Genomic DNA, 9,791 nt, shown 5'->3' with positions numbered 1-9,791 from the left:
TTTGTTGTTTCTAAGGTTGATGGTAAATTGAACGATGCTTGCCTTGAAATCCCTCCTTGCTTGACAGTCGGCTACATACCTGATTACAAATCGACCATTTCTTTACCTGCACAAATTATTTTTATTTTCTATAAATAGGGGTCTAGCCTACCTGCATTACAGAAAGTACAAGGATTACCTCTAAAATGAAAGCTATGTTAATCCCCAGAAAATATTTCATTGTTGCACCGGTGTACTTTTGTATGAAGTTTAGTTGTATTTTTTAACATTCTTATTTTATTATTAGCGCAATGTACTATAATGATTATAATAGATAATTATGAAAAAATAATGACAATTATATTATAATATATATATATATATATATGAAACGATTGCATTATAATATAATGTATTATATATATTATAACATTTCTTTTTCCTTAATTTTTTCTTTTGTTGAAACCAGCATTTTTATACATAGATTGTGTAATATTGTTATATTTTCATACCTTTAAATTTTAACATAACGTACTGTAAATAATTCATTGCATAGAGTTGTAATGTAATTATATTATAAACAATATATTAATATAAATGTCAAAACTCTTATTTTTGTTATTTTTTTTTTTTTAAGACTTCTGTAACAGTCTTACTATAAATAGTAAAGTATTTATTGATATGAATTAGTTTAAAACATGAAGGTATGTTAATGTAATTAATAATAATTATAAATAAAAAAATTATGTAGGTCTGATAAATCGTCACAAGGTTTTATCGTATAATATATATTGTGTACATATATACAAGTACTGTATTATTATTACTATTATATAAAATAATAATTATGATAATACTTTATTTCGTTTTTCTACAGAATATTTCTATATCCTCTTTCCTTATTTTTACTTCTTGAATGTTACATTACACAATAGAAAGGAAGTGTTTGTAAAGATTAATCCTGTACTCGTATATTTCTCAATGATTTGAAGTCATTTTAGTTAATTTCAGGTACACATATCTTTACTCTTTAAACCTCTCTCTGACCACTTCACCGCTTGATTGTCCAGATACAGGTAGAGCAAGGTTGTTTCTCAGCTTCTGTTCTAAGATTGATTTTTGGCAGAAAAACACTTATTTGTAGCATGCATATTTTAAGCTGGTTATTGCAATAAAAACTGATTTAACACTTGACGTGCAGTTGTAATACTTCTTGGAAGGACAGAAGCCTGATGTCTGGAAGACAAGTCATCATTCACTGTTTTGCTACCCCTGATCCTCTTCCATTCTTTGGATTCTTAAATGAGATGTGATGCTGCAGTAATAATAAAACAGAATACATTACTATACAATAATAATTATCAGATTTTTAGTGATAAGTTTAAGGACTTAAAATTTAATTATGATAAAATCTCACTAGAATCTCTCCAGTTTATTACATTTGAGTGAATTCAGAACACATTTTAAATGTGAACGCATGTTAAAAAAGAGAGATATTTCATTTTAATATTTTAAATTGCCTTTATAAGATCATTGAACAGAGTGAACTGCACATCCAACTAATCCTGTAAACGGTGAATAAATTTTATGTGTTTGATATTCTTAATTCAAATTTAAGCTGAATTTTAAGACTAATTCAAACAAATATAGTATTCACTTTTTATAGTAAATTGATATCCTATCAGACAGTATTCATACCGCTTTAATAACAAAGACTGTTAAAATTTGTAAACTGTAGTTAAAACAAAATAAAGATGAGCTAACTTTTACTGGGTCTGGTTGTAGGTAGCTTTTTCTCTGTTTAAAAAACAATACTTATTACCATTCACATTGGTGGTTCCCCCACTGGCTGTCTGTAGCATTCACTTGCCTTGTCACCTCCTCTATGACCAGACACTCCTACTCCATGTGATAGTCTACAAGTTACTGCGAAAACGGTGTTGTGCTTTCGCTATACAATATATGTGTATGTTATGAAATATACAGAACTTACACTGTGAGCTTACTGTTGTGCTTTCGCTATACAATATATGTGTATGTTATGAAATATACAGAACTTACACTGTGAGCTTACTGTTTTGCAGGTTGTGTGTGAGAGAATGTGTGTTTATGAAATGAGATCCTGTGGCAGGGACTGTATGCTGCACATGCAACATGCTATCAATGATAATGAGTATAGTGCTTATAGTTATAATTAAGCAGTAACTTTAATATTGTAAAACAAATGAATGAAGTTATAAAATTTGATACTTCTAGGAAGGTCTTATGAGTAAGTAAGATTTTATTTCATGAAAAGTTACCAGCAGTCCTGCTTTTGAGATGATCTGTAAGAGATATAATAAGAAGGAACATATTTTCATTAACTAATTTTATTAGTGCTAGCAGTAATAATATTTGCAGTGTATTGATGTAATTTTAGCTTAAATTAAATCTACAAGATAAGCATCAATAAGAAACATAAGCATTATGTTTATGTTTATTATTTAAATATATAAGCAGCGATTTTTAGGCTCAAATACTTTTTTAAGTAAGTACACAAATTTAACATATAAAATTGAATAAAATAATCTTCAGATCAAGAAGACAGCAATCACAGCCAAAATAGTTTATTATATTATAAAATTATATTTAAAAAAAAAAATTAATGATGGAAGATGTTTGCGAGTACTGACTGTTCAAGAAATAATTTTTAACTATACATTAATTGCATGCTTTTCAGATTCAAAGGCAAGTATCATAGTATAGCATATTTAGTTAGCATAATTTCCTCTCAAGGTTCTTTCTTTAAATAGTAATCAATTTATTTGGTTTTATTCAAGTTAGCTTAAAAAGTTTGGTTATTAATTTGCAAGTAATCCCACAAAGAATATATAGTACTTGCTGAAATCTTAATAAATTCTGCCAAAGTTATGACCACTATTCAGGAATTAATCATTTACGGGGTAATTGGTGAAACATGTTAAGTATATAAGAATACACATATATAGGCTAAAAACATGACAATGAATTTTAGCCTAAATTTTTAATTTAGTTATTTTTATTAAAACCATTAAATGTAAGTATTATTTAATATAAAAGAAAGGTGTAAAATGAAAATAATTGATTACACAGTGGTTAGATTTTGAGAATTTTTAAGCTGAATCAGAATGTGGTATACAAGTATTCAGACATGATTAAATTATGCTACATGTGTTAGCCATCTAAATGTATTAACTGTTGTGGCAAACATTACTGATTTGACTTCGGCTGTATGTCCGGCACAGTAGGTCAGCCCCCCTGGTCAGATCTTTAATTTTTTTATTTTGTTTATACTGCCTGCCTCAAATTCCCAGGGCAGGAAAGAGTCCGGCTATGCCGTCCCCAGCCCCAACCCCAGGAGGCCTCAGTAAGAGATTATTCATTTTTGGAATTGTCTTCAAATCATACAGTAATTGTTTCAGGTGCTTCAGCCTTATTGATGTTAGATTTTTTGTGGATTAGGTTATTGAACTTGTTTTGAAATTAAGAATTATTTAAGATGTAAGCAACCGTGTGTGAAAAGAAAGAGTGATGGTTTAAATTTCTGAAATAAATAAGTGACAAGTAATCATGCATGTCTCTTAAGTAGGGCTAAAGCTGAGGAAATCATTGTAGAAGATAATGTAATTTTATGGCTAGCACTGAGTGTATAGGTGGTTTTAAATAAAGAAATGAGACATCATTCTTTTATAAGAAGAGGAAGTGGGAGTGTAAGTGTAATTAATATATTGTTGTAACTTGACTTTTTTTTACAATGACAATTATATTTGTAAATTGACTACAAAGTTTTTTCAAGAAGTTTATCAATTCTAATTGTTCTAATCTTGGGTAGTTAAAACTGGCTCTTTAAAACCATTTTGAAGGAATGCATACTGTTTCAACAGAATTTTTTCCCAGAAGAAACAAAATTTAACAGAGACTCTCTGCTCTTTATGATCACCAACTGCAAAAATCACATAATACATTTAACAAGCTCCAAAAAAAGCTGATACAGTATGTCTTGTGAATAGTACAGAACAGTGCTACTTAACACGCGCTGCCGCAGAATACTGTAAATGATTTCAAAATTTAGTATGTTAACACAATTATACGATTCAATAAGTGAATAATTGAGTTTGCATAAGTATAGAGTGAGCGTAAAAAACAGATTCCAGTTATTTTTTATCTTAAATGAATACCTTTATTAAGTGTAAAGCGTAGTGCATGTGCTTGTTCACAAGCATTGTCTTTAGTGAAATTCTCCATACTGCAGGCCTTATATAATAATTGTAGCATCACATTCATTCAGTTTGGAGATATATTACAAACTTACCTGCTATACCAATTCCATTTTATTTTTACTATGTTTATTTTATTCATTAGGACATTTTATTTATTTATACTTTTGGTTCACATTTTTGACAATAGTGCTACTTAAATCAATACTTGCATTATGTTGTACTTTTTTACAATTTAGTTCATTAAAACCCATTTTATGAATTTGATCAGTATGTGCGAAATATAGTAGAAATTTATAGTCTTATAATTATGATTAATGTAGTTGATATGATCAATTATGAATTTCTTAGATTACACCAGCTTTATGTAGAGTTTAACACTGTGCCTTTAGGTCAGTTTTATATATAGAAGTTCTGTTACATTACTCGAACACGAAATATATTTAAAGTCCTCACAGAGAAATGTAGAAGAGGGATCATATTTTCTTATTTTACTCAATTCATGATTTGGGGTCAGGAGATCAGTTTGTACCGTTGGGTGTATTGGGGGGGGGGGGGGGTTAGTCTGGGACTAACAGGAAATCAGAAAAACTGATCCTTTTTATAACTGTCTCTGTGAGGACTTTGCTAGTGGTGGAGTTGGATTCACTTTTGCATCTGAGGTTGCTCAGCAGGTGTCGCGTTGTGGGTAATGCAGACGGTGGTCCTCCTGCCGTTCGAAAGTGGCTCGTGTACGGAGGTTGAATTCCAAAAAAGATTAACTGAAATGCTTCACATAGTATAGCGTATTCCTACAATGAGCACATGAATAATTTCTACACGATTCAACATTTCACAAAGCACAATACATGCTCAGGATTTCGTACTTATCATGCTCAGAAAGTTGAACACCTTAAGTTTGGTGAACATGTCGGACAACTGCAGTTTTATCAAAGGGTTAACGATAATTACCACTTAATTCTGCTAATTTTTTCTATTAGTACTTAACTTTTTTTTTATATCACCACATAGGCTTGAAGCTTATGCATGGGATATAGAAATGGAATTATGTGGTGAATGAAAATTGCCACACCTAACCGGGATTCAAACCCAGGATCTCTAAATTAAAGGCTGAGATGCTACCACTTCGCCATAGAGATCGTTGGAGTGGTATTTTCCTTTACTGCAGCCAGAAATTAGGTTTGATGTCACCCTAATACAATTTTTTTTATTAGACAAAAGAAAAAACAGAAAAATAAATCCATTCTGCTTATTATTTGATAAAAATTATACTAAAACATATTTCCCAAACGGCTATTGTTTTGTAACGTAACAGAATAGGATACATTAATTGTTAATTTATACCATCTCATTCAGTACTACTCATGACTAACTTGTGTCTCATGTACGCTTATAACTAGGTTGCACACTGCTGCAAGAGGTAACAATCTACCATTACTTTATTTAAAAGTGCTTTCTATAAATTTCCCAAATAACATGGCGTGGAATGTGTATTGTTCTCGGCTATGCCGTTTTCAAGAATGATTTTTATTTTTGTATAAGATCTACAATTATTTGATTATGGTACCTTGTGTGAATACTGTGTGGGAAGTGCTCATTTTCCAAATAAGCAGTAGACAGTTTTAGAATTTTATTATAATATTTTCTTATTACCATAATTATCTAAATTGCTATTAAGATTTTGCTTTTGTTTTGATATCAGGGGAGGGTAAATTTTTGGGTTCTAGTTAGTAGCTGCAACTTCTTACTATGGCTGTGTAGAGAATTCTGGGCAAAATTGTAGACTAACCCAGTGGTTAGATTGTCGTTTCTTACTACTCATCTCTTTCCTTATCCTTGATCTTCTTCCCCATTATTGGTTTTGTGGGTGTAGGTCTGAGCTTATGAGAGATTACATGCTGCGATTTCTAGAACTTGAAGAGCCACTACATCCTTGATAAGTGGGCTGGCTATGTACTAACTTAGGTACTCATTTTTCCTTTCTAGTGGCTACATAATAGACCTGATTGTTGAAATTCTCATAGTTTCTCCTGAAAAAGGATTACAAGCATGTATGAAGAGTGTTTGTGCAAGTAGCGTTATGGAGTGTTAAGTTTTTAGTTGTCTTTAGTTTTTAGTAGTAGTAATTTTAGACTTTCATTAAGTTTTTTCTAAAGCTTCATTTCAGTTTTTTAAATTGAGTACTTTTATCTTTAATAAAAGTAATAAACATATTCTGGATCGTTTTATTCAATACAACACATTATAAGAGTGGCCTACTACAGACTCATTGTGCCATCCTAACTTGACTGGAAGAGTTTAGTTTAATCCAGCTAATCAAGATTATGGTGTTTTTGAAAGGATTCAAAAACCAATTTTTTTTTAGTAATAATTGATTGTTTTAATTACTTTTGTTATCCCAATCTACTACTTCTGTCTTCTTGGAGAGGTACTTAATGGTTTAAGATTTTCTGTTGTAACTCCCAATTTGTACTTTACGAGGCCTGCACATGTTTAATAGATTATTAGAAACAAAAGAACCACTAATTTCAACTATCGCTTTGGTAAATCCTATTCTAAATAATATTTCATTTGATGAGTGGACAGTTATAGCTGAAATGTGCATTTTATTTTTTGAAATGATTATTATTTTGAGATGATTTTTGTGACACCAGTCACAGTTTTTTGAGAACTTATTTTAATAGTTATTTTTTTGTTTATTGGGAGCGATGACAAGGCATGTACTTAACATTAAATCTTCTACTCTAGATAAAGTGCAACATAGATTTAAGGATGTTGAAAATAATATTTTGCTTGAAAACATGCTATTAGATCCTCGCTTTAAAAAACAAGGCTTTAAAGATGAAGCATCTTACCAAAATGCTTACACTGGTATGTACATACTTACACTGGTATAAACTGGTATGTACATGTAATGCACTTTGGTCTAGTGTACCGTTTCTAAATAAATTCAAACTTTTCTAAACTTAACAATTTTATTATTTAAACATACAATATAGACTAAATCAGAATTTTATTTAAATATCAAGTAAAAATCTGTATGTTATTAAATACCAATAAATTAGCTAACAAATGGTACACAAAAACATCTGCGGATGCCTTCATTTATTATATCTTGTCCAACTATACAATAGGCAACTGTGGTTGTTAATTTATCAAAAACATGACTATGACAAAAAATTATAATTTTTAGTTATTACAGTCTATTAATCTTGACATAGTGAGAAATAATGTAGAAAAGTATCAAATATTTGGTGTAGCCCTAGCAAGAGGGCTACACCTGTCTTTTAAAACTGTCTGTGAAGAGTGATACTTTCAACCAAATATTCAAGAAGTATATTTCACAGGCTAGTAAAATATTTCTAGGAAAATTCCAGAAAATTTCCACTTATGGGATGTACGCAATAAATTAATACCTGCAATGAAGGTAAAATGAACAAAGTTCAGCTACCTTTTCCTGAGATTTAAATTAATTTTTGTTGTAAACAAATTATATTTCTTACTGAAGGCTCGTTTAGCTTGTGCTATTCGGCATTTTATATCGCTCCTGCTTTGTCCATCTTTAGTAATTTTACTTCCCAAATAATAAAATTCTTCTACCTCCATAATCTTTTCTCCTCCTATTTTCACATTCAGTGGTCCATCTTTGTTATTTCTACTACATTTCATTACTTTTGTTTTGTTCTTGTTTATTTTCATGCGATAGTTTTTGCGTAGGACTTCATCTATGCCGTTCATTGTTTCTTCTAAATCCTTTTTACTCTCGGCTAGAATTACTATATCATCAGCAAATCGTAGCATCTTTATCTTTTCACCTTGTACTGTTACTCCGTATCTAAATTGTTCTTTAACATCATTAACTGCTAGTTCCATGTAAAGATTAAAAAGTAACGGAGATAGGGAACATCCTTGTCGGACTCCCTTTCTTATTAGGGCTTCTTTCTTATGTTCTTCAATTGTTATTGTTGCTGTTTGGTTCCTGTACATGTTAGCAATTGTTCTTCTATCTCTGTATTTGAACCCTAATTTTTTAAAATGCTGAACATTTTATTCCAATCTACGTTATCGAAAGCCTTTTCTAGGTCTATAAACGCCAAGTATGTGGGTTTGTTTTTCTTTAATCTTCCTTCTACTATTAATCTGAGGCTTAAAATTGCTTCCCTTGTCCCTATACTTTTCCTGAAACCAAATTGGTCTTCTCCTAACACTTCTTCCACTCTCCTCTCAATTCTTCTGTATAAAATTCTAGTTATGATTTTTGATGCATGACTAGTTAAACTAATTGTTCTATATTCTTCACATTTATCTGCCCCTGCTTTCTTTGGTATCATAGCTATAACACTTTTTTTGAAGTCTGACGGAAATTCCCCTTTTTCATAAATATTACACACCAGTTTGTATAATCTATCAATCGCTTCCTCACCTGCACTGCGCAGTAATTCTACAGGTATTCCGTCTATTCCAGGAGCCTTTCTGCCATTTAAATCTTTTAATGCTCTCTTAAATTCAGATCTCAGTATTGTTTCTCCCATTTCATCCTCCTCAACTTCCTCTTCTTCCTCTATAAAACCATTTTCTAATTCATTTCCTCCGTATAACTCTTCAATATATTCCACCCATCTATCGACTTTACCTTTCGTATTATATATTCATGTTCATTTCTCTTTCCACTTCTGAACTCTTTTCTTTAATCCACTCTTCTTTCACCAGTTTGCACTTCCTGTTTATAGCATTTCTTAATTTCCGATAGTTCCTTTTACTTTCTTCATCACTAGCATTCTTATATTTTCTACGTTCATCCATCAGCTGCAATATATCGTCTGAAACCCAAGGTTTTCTACCGGTTCTCTTTATTCTGCCTAAGTTTGCTTCTGCTGATTTAAGAATTTCCTTTTTAACATTCTCCCATTTTTCTTCTACATTTTCTACCTTATCTTTTTTACTCAGACCTCTTGCGATGTCCTCCTCAAATATCTTCTTTACCTCCTCTTCCTCAAGCTTCTCTAAATTCCACCGATTCATCTGACACCTTTTCTTCAGGTTTTTAAACCCCAATCTACATTTCATTATCACCAAATTATGGTCGCTATCAATGTCTGCTCCAGGGTAAGTTTTGCAGTCAACGAGTTGATTTCTAAATCTTTGCTTAACCATGATATAATCTATCTGATACCTGCAGTATCGCCTGGCTTTTTCCAAGTGTATATTCTTCTATTATGATTTTTAAATTGGGTGTTGGCAATTACTAAATACTTCGTGCAAAACTCTATAAGTCGGTCCCCTCATTCATTCTTTTTGCCCAGCCCGTATTCAACCACTATATTTCCTTCCTTGCCTTTTCCAATGCTTGCATTCCAATCTCCAACTATTATTAAATTTTCATCTCCTTTTACGTGTTTAATTGCTTCATCAATCTCTTCGTATACACACTCTACCTCATCATCATCATGGGCGCTTGTAGGCATATAAACGTTAACAATCGTTGTCGGTTTAGGTTTTGATTTTATCCTTATTACAATGATTCTATCGCTATGCGTTTTGAAATACTCCACTCTCCTCCCTATCTTCTTGTTCATC

This window comes from Lycorma delicatula, chromosome 6, assembly GCF_047948215.1.
Source record: "Lycorma delicatula isolate Av1 chromosome 6, ASM4794821v1, whole genome shotgun sequence".
In the NCBI taxonomy this organism is placed as follows: domain Eukaryota; kingdom Metazoa; phylum Arthropoda; class Insecta; order Hemiptera; family Fulgoridae; genus Lycorma; species Lycorma delicatula.
Note: the sequence above shows the minus strand (reverse complement) of the source record.